The following is a 12,566-nucleotide window of genomic DNA, read 5'->3' as shown; positions in this document are numbered from 1 at the left end:
GCATTGATCTGGCTAGCTTTGGTCCTCAAAAGAATGTTCTGCCCTGGAGCAGGCCGGTCTTATCAGACACAGCTACACAAATGGGTTGGTTCTTGCAAATGGTCCAACTGACCATAGAGAAAAATAATTAGCCAAGTCTTTAGTTATGCCTCAGAGTGTACTTTTTTTTTTTTTTTTTAAGATAGGTTCTCACTCCTGTCGCCCAGGCTGGAGTGCAGTGGCACAATCTGGGCCCTCCCGGGCCCAGGTGATTCTCCTACCTCAGCCTCCACAGGTGCAGGCCATCATGCTCGGCTAATTTTTTGTAATCTTTTTAGTAGAGATGGGGTTTTGCTATGTTCCCCAGGCTGGTCTCGAACTCCTGGACTCAGGTGACCCACCCGCCTCCACCCGCTAAAGTGCTGGAATTACAGGCATGAGCCACCGTGTCCGGCCTCAGAGTGTACTTTTACTGAAGCTATTTTCAGTGGGCACTGTTGGGGTCACACTGGTGTGAGGTGAGAGTGAGCCATGTGCCAGCCTCTGTCCCTGGCCCACGGAGTCACCTTGATAGCTGTGCGCTGCCACAGGGATTGCTGCAGCCTCAGGATGGTCTATGCTGTGGGAAGGGCCTGCAGGACCGGGGTCTTTCTGACCTGGAATGAATGTAGAGCATAGGTGGACCTATTTCCTGCTGCCAGATTTAAGAAGTTTGCCACAGAAAATGAGGCCTGGGCCTTTGTCAGGAAATCTGCAAGCCCAGAAGGTTCAGAAGGGCAGAAAAATAAACATGTACAAGAATCACAAATGAAAGCCAGCAAGGGACTCTGTGAGCCACTGAATGGAGATGGAGATAAAAGTGCAGAGTCTTGTGCAAACCCTGTGAAGCAAATCACAGAGCCGGCGCCTCGAGTGAGCAGAGACATTTTCTTACATCGGAGGCTTTGTCGTCGTCTACACTGATGGCTGCTGCTCCAGTAATGGGTGGAGGAGAGCACTAGTGGGAACTGATGTTTACTGGGGGCCAGGCCATCCTTTAAATGTAGGCATTAGACTTCCTGGGTGACAGACAAACCAAAGAGCAGAAAATCATGCAGCCTGCAACACCATTGAACAAGCAAAGGCTGAAAACATCAATAAATTGGTTCTGTACACAGATAGTATGTTTGCTATAAATGGTATAACTAACTGGGTTCAAGGTAGGAAGAAGAACAGGTGGAAGACAAGTACAGGGAAATAGGTGACGAACAAAAAGGACTTTGTGGCACTGGAGAAGCTCAGTCAAGGCATGGACATTCAGTGGATACTTGTTCCTGGTCATCCAGGGTTTATTGGCAATGAAGAAGCTGATAGATTAGCAAGAGGAGCTAAACATTCTGAAGACTAAGCAAAGTGACTTTATTACTTGGGAAAAGTTGAGCCAGTGGCAGTTTTGCTACTTTTGCTTACTGGTACGACAAACAGACTGCAGGCTGGACCATTGCAGTGGATGGGCAGATGTGGCTTTCACACTGAATCACGGTGGCACGGTGGCATTCTGTGATACATTTTGATAAAAAGTGGTTAAATATATAATAAATTGAACATCTCTGAGATTTAAGAATTATGTGAGATTTCAGCATTATGCTTACTAGGTTTGACACTTTTCTTGCTTATTTTATTGCAATCTGGTTTAAAATGCTACAGGTTTGATTTTTTTTTTTTTTTTTTTTTTGAGATGGAGTCTTGCTCTGTTGCCCAGGCTGGAATGCGGTGGCACAATCTCAGCTCACTGCAACCTCCGCCTACCTCGGCCTCTCAAGTAGCTGGGACTACAGCCATGCGCCACCACGCCTGACTAATTTTTGTATTTTTAGTAGAGATGAGGTTTCACCGTGTTGGCCAGACTGGTCTCAAACTCCTGACCTCAAGTGATCCACCCACCTCAGCCTCCCAAAGTGCTGGGATTATAGGTGTGAGTCACCGCGCCCGGCCCACAGCTTTGATTTTGATAAGAAATCAAAAAAACATTGGTTAAAAGATGCAGGTCAGAAGTCTAGAAATATTCTGAAAGCATACATTTATCTTCCAGTTCACAGACTTGAGTCTCCTGCTTTTACAGGTCACTTGTGCCTGTGGGCACATTAGAGACAGATGCAGCCCAGGGCCTGGGCGGGCTGCTCAGCAGAGAGGATGTGAGCTGGTCTCAGCCTCACGTGCCTGCCTGCTGGGCACTGACATAATAGGTGAAGCCTGCACACAGGCGACCCTGGCTGCTAGGCCACTCTCTAGGAACAGTTACAACTTGTAAAGACCAAGATGAATACATAAATCTTTCCAAAATTTCTTTGGCTCTTTTGTTGAAAACTGTGCACACTTAAAAAAAAGTTTGACATGATCATTTATTTAGTTTTAAACCTTTTTATCATAAAATAAAAACACACAGGAAGACAGACACAGACACAGACACAGACACACACCCACACACATGCTATTTTCATTGGGACTTCTGCCTAGAAGAAAATCCTTATTGATCTGTATGTTATGAAGGCTAGTGGCATTCAAAACTGTTAGCCGCATTCAGACAATTTTTATTTATTAATGGAACCTTAATTTTTAAAAACATCCCTTATTATTATTATTTTCTTTTTCTTTTTCTTTTCTTTTTTTTTTTTTTTTGAGACGGAGTCTTGCTCTGTTGCCCAGGCTGGAGTGCAGTGGCATAATTTTGGCTCACTGAAACCTCTGCCTCCCAGGTTCAAGTGATTCTCCTGCCTCAGCCTCCAGAGTAACTGGGATTATAGACGTGCGCCACCACGTCCAGCTAATTTTTGTACTTTTAGTAGCGGGATTTCACCATGTTGGCCAGGCAAACTCCTGGCCTCATGTGATCCATCCGCCTCAGCCTCCCATAGTGCTGGGATTACAGGCGTGAGCCACCGTGCCTGGCCAAAACCTCCCTTTTTAAAAAACCAATAATAATCTGTTAATCTAAATGCAAACAGAAACACAACTTATGAGTTGGCCATTTTTTTCTTGCTATGGAAAATTAGATAACAACTACTGAACAAGCTCACAGATAGTAACTTGGAAATATACTTAAAACAGAGGTACATATGATCGTTTACTACTATTTTTCTTATTTCCAATAGATAGAATCACTATAAATGTCCCACATTAAGATTTGTGTTCATTTCTGGTGTGTCCAAAAGGAATAAAACGGTATTCCCAAACATTTAATATTTTCATTGTTTTGTTATTTTCAATGGGTTTTAGAAATAAATCACTTACTCTGGCCTCATCCATTAGTAAAAACTTATTACTGCTTCAAATCATCTTTTGGCTAGATTGTATATACAAATAAATATGTAATTCACTGAAAATCTACTCAGTACATGTTGCCAGGCTTAGTCAAGGGAGCCCTAAAGCAGAGGTGTTTGAGACCTCTCCATTAAGCTATGAAGACCTTTTTGTTAGTTACAAAACTCCTCTTACTGTAGGTAAAATAGGTGAAATAGTGGCTGATGTTGAGTCAGTGGTAGAAGGCCCACACCCTGCTGTGAGCCACTCCTCCAGTCTCAAGGGTCTCCTCAGTATACCTAGACTACTATGAAGCACAGTTTGAAAACATGGCCAATTAGATGAGGTGTAATTTCAACCTTAGTGTTTCTTGGGTACCGAAGTGGGTCACCTTAGTAGTAGTAACCCATGCCAGGCACCGTGGTGGACACCTGTAATCCCAGCACTTTGGGAGGCTGAAGTGGGTGAATCTCTTGAGTCTAGGAGTTTGAGACCAGCCTGGGTAACATGGCAAAACCTCATCTCTACAAAAAATACAAAATTAAAAAAAATAGTAATAACCCAAGTTTTATTGACTCTTCTTACCACATGCTCAACTAGGACCTTCTATTTGTTTCAACAAAGTTCTATCCAGACTTCATTGAGGATGTCTCACATGTCCTTATGAATGGTGACCATGTTATTATAGTCAACACACAGATTCCTCTAGGCTCATCCCTCTTCTCTGGCCTCAGCCCCATCCAAGTTTGCTGTCCACAAAACCTCTTGAGATGACTCTCCATTGCCCTAGCTTCTGGCCACCACAATCAGAATTTCAACATCCAAGCCAACTAAATCCAGAGGCCAAAGTTTCTAATCCATGAGGGCCAGAACAGCACTATGTCCTGGCCCATCTGTCTGGCAACCTGTGTCATGCGGGTCCCTCAGGAAAGTAAGAATGATACTCTTGCCTCAGGCCTCACTGACTCCCTCACAAAGACCAATAGTATAGCTTTAGCTCACAGCCCCTTTTCTACCAGGCTCAGACACCAAACTGAGGTGCCAGGTATGGAACAAATCCCACTTTGGCCTTTCATTTTTACCTCCAACCCGATGGCCACTAAACCTCCTCCCTTCTGTTTCTACTCCATATAGCAAACCTACAAACTGACTATTCTTGTCCACCCACCAGTTTAGGTCTATTCTCTGACATGTTTAAATCTCAATTTGGGCTTAAAGTGGAATTAATTCATCAGATGACATTATTCTAAACAAGTTTGATATCAGCTGCCTTGTTTTCCTTAGGTTGACACCATTGACTTCTTTATGCCGTGGCTCTGAGCCCAGCCCTGAGGTGCCATGAGCTTAGATGGAGAGATTTGCTCAGGACATGAGACAGCTTCAGCATATGCACCAATATCTTTGGTCCTTGGAATGAATGTGTTATCCAAAGGGCAGCTACTGTCTTTAATAGTTTTCCTGGAAAATTACGAAGAAAAACAAACAAACAAACAAACAAACCACAAAAGCTATTTCCTGATTTTTCCAGCAACTCTGACTAGTTGTGAGTAGGTTGTTTTTATTATTTCTTCCTTTGGGGAACAAATTAAAGTTGTGTGTTTATTTCTGCAACATTGAGAAACACAAAAGAAAGTCTCCCAAAAGGAAGATCCTCTTTCCCATTGCAGATATTTGCCAACAACCACATGAAAAGGAAAAATATGCTTGAAGACAATGCATTATGCAACAGATTTGCCTTATAATATTACTTATAATTCCAATTCTATTTTAAATTCATTTAAGGTGTGACTTCCCACTCCCCTGCACCATCCAAAGTCATTTAAAGACCTAGGTGGGCTGGGCATGGTGGCTAATGCCTGTAATCCCAGCACTTTGGGAGGCCAAGGTGGGTGGATTGCTTGAACCCAGGAGTTTGAGACTAGCCTGGGCAACCTGGGGACAAACCCTGTCTCTATAAAAATAATAAAATTAGCCAGGTATGGCATGCACCTGTAGTATCAACTACTCAGGAGGCTAAGATGGGTGAATTACTTGAGCCCAAGAGGTCAAGGCTTCTGCTAGCCGAGATTGCGCCACTATAATCCAGCCTGGGCAACAGAACGAGATCTTGTCTCAAAAAACAAACAGACAAACAAACAAACAAACAAACAAAAAACCTAGATGATAAATAAATAATCATACTGACAACAGCCTCTCATATTACCAGAGAGAACATGATTCTAATAAAAGCCAGTCATGACCACACTCAACATCTAGGATGGGGAAAAACTGTTGTGTTCTTTTCCCATTGGCTCTCCTTTTGGTCATACGAAGACAGCTTTAGGGCATTTGGAAGGCCTGTCTTGAGAACTTCTCAAGGCTGGTTTTAGTTAGTGGCACTTAGAGTACAACATTTTTAGATTTTTCCAAGAGGACCATCTCTAAGCAATCTTTCGCCTGCCAATAGCAACAGCATCTCATAACCATGATGTGCTACTGTGCTCAAAGAATGCTTCCCTCTTCAAGGTAACAAAAGAATAGAACAAAGGCAGTTGAAGGAACTGAGACATATAAATGTATTGGTTTCCTACAGCTGCAGTAACAAAGTACCAAAAACTTGGTAGCTTAAAACAACAGAAATTTATTCTCTCACAGTTCTGGAGTCACACGTCCAAAATCAAGGTGCTAGCAGAGTTTGTTCTTTCTGGAGGCACTGAGGGGAAAGCTGTTCCATGCCTCTCTCCTGGCTTCTAGTGGCTGCAGGCAATCCTTGGGGTTCCTTAGTTTGTAGACATATCACCCCAATCTCTGTCTTCACATTGTCTTCTTCTCCATGTGTCTTCTTCCTCCCCTCTTCTCCCCTCCCTTTCCCTCCCCTCTCCTCTTCTCCCCTCCCTTCCTCTCCTTTCCTTTCCTCTCCTCTTCACTCCTCTTCTTCTCTTCTCAAGACACTTGCCATTGGATATAGGCTGATCCTAATAAAACATAATCTCATCTCAAGATCCTTAATTAATTACATCTGCAGAGATCCTTTTTAAAAATAAGGGGATTCGAGACCAGCCTGGGCAACATGGTGAAACCCCATCTCTACAAAAAATACAAAAAATTAGCCAGGTGTGGTGGCGTGCACCTATAGTCCCAGCTACCCAGGAGGCTGTGGTGGGAGAATCACCTGAGCCTAGGAGGTTGAGGCTGCAGCGAGCCATGATTGTGCCACTGCACTCCAGCCTGGGTGATAGAGTGAGACCCTGTCTCAAATAAATAAATAAATAAATAACATTTAAAAATAAATGTAAAAGTAAGGGCATATTCACAGATTCTATATCTTTTTTGGGAAAGGGATGGTGGCACCATTCAACCACCATAACATGTAAAGGTAAGTCAAGTAAATCCAAGTGAAAAAGGCAACAAACATGTCTATAATCCTTTAAGAAGAGATAAAATGACTGGAATTATGAACTGGGGATCAAGATATTGAGTTATATAGTCTTAGTTCTGTCAATGGTGACTCTGGGATACAGGGCAAGACCTTCTCCTTTGCAGGCCTGGTTTCTGCATTTATAAAATGAGAGGATGGATTAAATTAGTTTGAAAGTATGTTCCAGCTCTGGTGTTCCATGATTCCATATGAACACCCATTCTCCTAGTTCTCACATGTGCTTATGTGCACACATGGGTGCATGTCATACCCCACCCTCTTGCAGATCAAGCCAGCCACCTCCCAAACCCAAATGTGATTTCCACACTGAATCTATAATCTATGCTTTCTCATGTGGGGCATCTGGGAGCTGGCTTCCATTGTGTCATGTTTGACTTGGCTGGAGAAATAAATTTGGCAGTGCTTAGAAATGCCACACCTTTATATTATGAGTTTTTCCACAATCTTCTTGGTGTCCAGGACTTGTGATCACTTTTCTTTCTTATTTTCCAATTGCATATTTCAGCCTGTGGTCTTCAGCCTGCCCACCGCTTTTTCTGCCGCAGGAGCGGCCCCCGTCTCAGATGATTGTACTGGCACTGGCAGATGACCTAAGTAGGTAATAAACAGATAAAGAAGAGAGACTTGGAAATTCCATGGCATCACTTCTTATGGAACTTTTGATGGTAAAATGACCACATGCCGGAAATCACACTGCAACTCTACTCCAGAAAATCTGTGTGGCATCTAATTTTGGTGGATTAACTGAGTCTTACTATCCCATGCTTCATGTGAGGGCTGTGCAAAGGAAGGGTATAGTCATGGAATCGTAGAATGACAGAGCTGGAGAAACTGTACACTTTTTTTTCTATGTACAGTGTATATGCATTTTTCTACTTAGGTTCCATGACGGTACAGAGCGTTGTTCACAGCTGTCTCCTCAGCACCTAGCCCAGGGTGTGGCAGGTAGTAGGAACTCGTCAAATTTCTGATTATGAATGAAAATGAATGCAAATCAGATTCTTAGAAGAATTCAGCTCTCATGCAACCTTCTCATTTCTGATTCATTTTCAGTAGCCAGAAACGTTAGTCGGCTAACACTTCAGTTTCTCTGCTAAATAACTGATGAACTAAAAAGGACTAAAAATATCAAGAGAATTCTCCTATAAGGAGGAGCTCTGCACTCCCTCCACTGTGGGCATTAAGGATAGCCCTTCAACTTACCTGCTTTGTAAATTTAGGCATTTTTAACATTGGGTTTTCTTAAACTTCTGTCTCTGCCTCCCCATTCTCCCCACTGGGCACCTCCCCACCCCCGCCACGTGCGCGCGCGCGAACACACACACACACACACACACACGCACACACACAGTGGCGGGGGGGGGGGTCTCATCTCTCTTTGCCACCAGCCTGGCACCTATGGAAACAAACAAGGTCTTGTGCAGCCACCTAGTGGTGTCTCTTCACCCCTGCAGTTCCCCATGGCTTCTAAAGGAAATAACAGAGGGCACTGGGAGGCACTGAGATACTTTGAAGACAGCCCACTTCTCAAGGCATCTGGGACCGCACCCAGAGGTGAGCCAGAGGGAAAAAAGGAGAGCGAGCTCAGGGCGTGCCCGGCTCCGGCCGCTGCCTCACTTCCTCGGGGGTCAGCGGCCAAAGGCAGTGGGCGTGAGGCCAGACGACCCTGCACCACCCAAAGGAAGTGATGTCATGGTCTCCTTCTCCGAGAAGCCTTTGACACGGAGGGCGGGGGCGGGGGGATAGGAATGAGTGCCAGGGTGGGACAGACAGCCCTTGTTCCATGGGAAACGTCAGGCTTTGAGAGACTTGTTTCATAAACATGCCTTGCCTCAGTTTTGAACCCTCCATTCGAATTCCTTTACAGAATTGTCCCTTGAGAACGATAAACTGTTGTGATTGCGGAGGACACAGAAAAGGGTCAGCCAAGCAGTGATCAGAGAACAGGGGCAGGCAGAACTCAACAGCCACTGGGCAATGGGGTTTAAATGAAGAGCCATAACATTGAACGAGGCTCCTAGGAGCTCCTAAGGACTCTGGAACCTTTCCACGGGGTCTTCAACCTTCACAGGTCCCGGGGTGCTGAGCCCAAGAAAGAGATGGAAGTCAAAGACCAGCACGATCAGACACACACCTTTCTTCTCATTCCATACACCACCCTGCAGTACCACCGTGACTGCTACCATCCCGCGAGCACCTTGCCTTTGAGGATTTGACCAGTTTTCATCCGAGCAGTAATGTATCCGATGTCCACTGGCTCCTCCACGGACAGTTCTGTGTAAGCCTTTCTCATCTGCCTACAACGTCTGCCTATAAATTATTAGGTTTCTCCATTTAAAATAAACGGAACTTTCCCTCAAGCCTGCGATCCATACTCACCCACACCCACACTCCTCACGGGTGTCTCCAAAGAGCAGTTTATTCTGACCACTCTGTTCTGACCCCATTCCCATCTGGCTTCTGTCCTAACCATGACGGAAATTGCCCTTTTGGAGGTTGCTCATGACTTTCTAGTTGCCAAATCCAAAGGCTTCATTAATAATAACATGTCAGTTTTGATATTTTATACAGTCACAGCTCCTGGTGTTCGAAGATGTAACTTAATTTTCCTAGAACTGACCTCAAATCATTAACTCAACCTCCAATGTCTGTGGTCTTTCTAATTCAAGATAAATCCAGCCCTTTCTGTTTTTTATCTTTTGTTTTACAGAGATGGAATCTTGCTCTGTCACCCAGGCGGGAGTGCACAATCATAGCTCACTGTAGCCTCCTGGGCACAAAGGATCCTCCTGCCTCAGCCTCCCGAGTAGTTGGGATTACAGATGTATGCCACCACACTTGGATAATTTTTAAATTTTTTTTGTAGAGACAGGAGTCTCGCTTTGTTGCCCAGACTGCTCTCAAACTCCTCGGCTCAAGCAATCCTCCCACCTCAGCCTCCCAAGTGCTGGGGACTACAGGTGTGAGCCACCGCACCCGGCGCCCATTCTGTTTTTATTTTGATTTTAAATTTTTATTTTCATCTAACTTGTTTTTGAAATGTACCATCAGACCCATTCTGATTTTTTTTTTTTTTTTTTTTTTGAGACAGGCTCTTGCTCTGTCACCCATGCTAGAGTACAGTGGCTTGATCTCAGCTCACTGTAACCTCTGCCTCCTGGGCTCAAACAATTATCCCTCCTAAGCCTCCCGAGTAGCTGAGACTATAGGCGCACACCACAAAACCTGGCTAATTTTTTGTATTTTTAGTAGAGACAGGGTTTCGGCATGTTGCCCAGGCTGGTCTTGAAGTCCTGGACTCTAGCAATCCACTCACCTCAGCCTCCCAAAGTGCTGGGGTTAAAGATGTGAGCCACCACACCCAGCCCCATTCTGTTTTAAAACAGAATTAAAACATAGTCTTTGAGTAGCGAATCAGAAGTTCCCTCCCCTTATTCCCCGACATTTTTTCAGTCTCTGTAGCTGCAGGGGACATGTGTCTGTGGGGCAGGGTTCATGCATCATGTTAGTGTGGGGAGAAAAGCAGCGTCTGGCCCATCATGACATTCTGTCTACAACAGTTTCCACTGATTGGTAACTCTTGCAACTTGGTCTCATTGTCCTGAGCCGGCACTAGTTTCTGATGGCCAAGTTTCCACTGTCACCTCCCTTTGCCTACATCCTTATAGTCCATACTGCAGCTCCTTTGGATCCTTTTGGCTTGTCCAGGGCCTCTTCTGAGTCCCTTTTGGTGGCCATAGAAACTTTTCAGATTTTTCCCCAGCCTCGCCAAGATGCAAGGGGTTTCTGTGTGGCCACCCTAGATCATGGCTGCTCTGTTCTTCTGATGCCATTCTGGTTGTGGAAATTCTCCCAGGAACTATGATTCTCCCTGGTACATTCTGAGAGGAGAGACACATGTGTCCTCTGCTATGGAGAGTCTCTGGTGATGTACGAATTTCTTTGACTATGACTATAATAGAAAATGCATTTTACATCACGGCTGAGCACACGTACACATCACACATGAAACAACAACTTCACCAAACAACATTGCCATTACCTGGCAACAAACTCTGGGATTTCCTAGTCCATTGTATTCTCTTTCTTTTAATGCTGGTTTTATCCCGATAAACCAATTTTATGATGCAAGAGGTCTCAGCCCACAGTTTAAAAAATATTGCCTTGATAGTGGGTTTACTTGGTTCAGAGGGTGGGCTCTGGGCTCCATACCAAAACTTAGGAAGCAGCTACACACTTGTTTTGTTCTTTCTCAAAATGCACAGCTTTCAGAATCAAAGAAAGTCCTGCCTCTCAAGCTGTTGTCTCTACTATGGGTTTAAAATAAATCCATTCAGACATTCAACAGATTTTTTCTTCTCAGCTTTATCTACTTTCTGTCTGAGAACAATGTGTATGGAATATGACAGAATGATAAAGAAAAGAGTAATGGTTATAAAGAAGCACAAGGGAAAAAAACCTCAGTTAACATTCCCAAATACACCTGTAATCCCAGCACTTTGGGAGGCCGAGGTAGGTGGATCATTTGAAGTCAGGAGTTGGAGACCAACCTGGCCAGCATAGTGAAACCCCATTTCTACTAAAAATACAAAAATTAGCCGGGAATGGTGGGAGATACCTGTAATCCTGGCTACTTGGGAGGCTGAGGCATGAGAATCACTTGAACCCGGGAGGTGGAGGTTGCAGTGAGCTGAGATTGCACCAGTGCACTCCAGCCTGGGCAACGGAGCAAGACTTAGTCTCAAATAAATAAATAAATAAATAAATAATAAAAAACCAAGCATTACATATTCTGTTGGTAATAGTAATAGTAACTAATTATGATTCAGTATGTATTATGGGCCAGGCATGATGCTTAGCATTTCATGTTTATTATTTCAGTTAATCCTTATACCACCCCTATGATATGGTACAAATAGTATCCCCATTTTATAAAAAGGAAGTTAAGGCTAACCTAAATTTGACTGTTTCTCTGCCCTTTACATTCAGAGACCATTTCTCATGTCTGTTAGTTTCTTTGTTCTAGCCCTACCTCTATAAAATTAGGGATGAAAACTAGACCATCTCTCTCAGCTCAGAAAGAGTCCAGCAACCTTTCAAAGGCAAGGCTGCTTTCCACTAAGTTGGAAAAGTGATGGTCTTGCTGCACAGGCCTGCAGCTTGACCTGCACCCATCCCTCCTGCTGCTCTTAGCCATTCTCCATCTAGGGCTTTCTACGGCCTAAAACTCAAGATCATCTTCTTCCAACCAGAAGGGATTAGGAGTCGTTCCTTCTTATTAGCAACCTGCAGATCCTCATAGGAAATGACCACGGTAACTTCCCTTTATCTTTTCTAAAACCCACATCTATAAAAGGGAGAAAGATGTCTCAAGAATGCAAACAAAACGTAACTATAAACTGAATTTTCTCCTTTGATTTGGTGAGTTCCTTCTTTATCCAGCAAATATTAATATTTATTGAAGATGTACTAGGCACAGTTCTAGGTGCTACTGGAGATCTGGTGATGAACAAGACAGATCAAATTCTTCCCCTTCTGAAATTTACACTCTATAGGGACTGGTTTCTGGGGAGTGCAGACACTGACTGGAGGTTTTCAGCTTTCTTTTATGTCACACTTCCTAGTAAGAAATGTGTCTTGCACAGCAATGTAGTATATTCCTTCTCCCTTCTGCCCCCACACAATAGAATCAAAGTTTTGTAGAACACTTGCTCTTATTAAATATAAAAACTAAAAACATAAAGTTAATATTGCCTTATTAATACTTGAATGCAGCCGGGTGTGGCGACTCACATCTGTAATCCCAGTATTGTGGGAGGCTAAGTCAGGCGGATTGCTTGAGCCAAGGAGTTTGACAACAGCCTGGGCAACATAATGAGACCCTGTCTCT

At 43.9% G+C, this 12,566-nt stretch overlaps 1 pseudogene; it reads left to right on the top strand.

Moving 5' to 3' along the window:
* Positions 1–226: 226 nt before the first annotated feature.
* On the top strand, positions 227–1,477 carry LOC100610191 (ribonuclease H1-like; annotated as a pseudogene).
* Positions 1,478–12,566: the final 11,089 nt, after the last annotated feature.

The sequence above is a fragment of the Pan troglodytes genome, chromosome 1 (genome assembly GCF_028858775.2).
Source record: "Pan troglodytes isolate AG18354 chromosome 1, NHGRI_mPanTro3-v2.0_pri, whole genome shotgun sequence".
Taxonomy (NCBI): Eukaryota; Metazoa; Chordata; class Mammalia; order Primates; family Hominidae; genus Pan; species Pan troglodytes.
Note: the sequence above shows the minus strand (reverse complement) of the source record. Positions and strands in the feature narration are given on the sequence as shown.